Source organism: Podarcis melisellensis (genome assembly GCF_964234715.1).
Source record: "Podarcis melisellensis genome assembly, chromosome: Z".
Lineage (NCBI taxonomy): Eukaryota > Metazoa > Chordata > Lepidosauria > Squamata > Lacertidae > Podarcis > Podarcis melisellensis.
In genome coordinates, this window is record NC_138547.1 from 34,161,013 (window position 1) to 34,162,158 (window position 1,146).

General features: G+C 47.3%; 1 pseudogene across 1 annotated transcript; it reads left to right on the top strand.

Annotated features, from left to right (window-relative positions):
* The first annotated feature begins 534 nt into the window (after window positions 1-534).
* LOC309361670 (large ribosomal subunit protein eL43 pseudogene) lies at window positions 535-907 on the top strand (annotated as a pseudogene). Its single transcript has one exon. The product of its transcript is annotated as a large ribosomal subunit protein eL43 pseudogene (transcript).
* Window positions 908-1,146: the final 239 nt, after the last annotated feature.

Consider the following 1,146-nt stretch of genomic DNA (forward strand, 5'->3'; position numbering starts at 1 on the left):
TATTTTTGAATAAATATAATGGTAGCAAATTAAGGACTAAGTCAAATGATACACAGGAGTTAACTTAGGAATCTGCTGTATACCAAATCAAGACAACTGACCCATTAAGCTGGGCTACAGACATCCGTAGACACGGGTGGCACTGTGGGTTAAACCACAGAGCCTAGGACTTGCTGATCAGAAGGTCGGCGGTTTGAATCCCCGTGACGGGGTGAGCTCCCGTTGCTCGGTCCCTGCTCCTGTCAACCTAGCAATTCAAAAGCACGTCAAAGTGCAAGTAGATAAATAGATACCACTCCAGCGGGAAGGTAAACGGTGTTTCCGTGCGCTGCTCTGGTTCGCCAGAAGTGGCTTAGCCATGCTGGCCATATGACCTCAGCCAATAAAGTGAGATGAGCACTGCAACCCCAGTGTCGGTCACAACTGGACCTAATGGTCAGGGGTCCCTTTACCTTTACCCCCATCTGAGCCCTGGCTCTACCAGGAAAACTCAAGAGCCACCGAAGCGCTCTCTCCCTGCAGCATGCGGCAGTAACAAGATGACCAAACAAACCAAGAAGGCTGGGATTGTGGGTAAATATGGTACCCGATAGGGAGCTTCCCTGAGAAAAATAGTGAAGAAGATTGAAATTAGCCAGCATGCTAAATATACTTGCTCCTTCTGTGGCAAGACCAAAATGAAGAGGAAAGCTGTGGGTTTCTGACACTGTGGCTCTTGTATGAAAACAGTAGCTGGTGGCGCCTGGACATACAACACTACTTCAGTGGTGACTGTGAAATCTGCCATCAGAAGACTGAAGGAGTTAAAAGACCAGTAGAAACATATTTTTCTTCCACTGTTACTCTTCCTCCACAGTTCATGTCCTTATTGTCAATTAAAGGTGGTTGTGAACATTAAAAAAAAAAAGCCACCAAAGCTACCTCTTCCTCCTGGCTCTTGAGTTTGGATTGTGCTGCAAGAGTCTAAGGTTGCCTGATTGCAGCACTGCTGACCCATATCTGCTCTCCCTCTGCCCCCATAAGTGTCAAAGCTATGTAGGTGGCTGCTTTTGAGCAGACAACAGTAAGACGGAAATGGTTTGGAAACCCCTTTCCACAGCTGTTCCTGTGCAGAAACTGGCAGCCTTCCCTGGCTGCTTTTCAGTT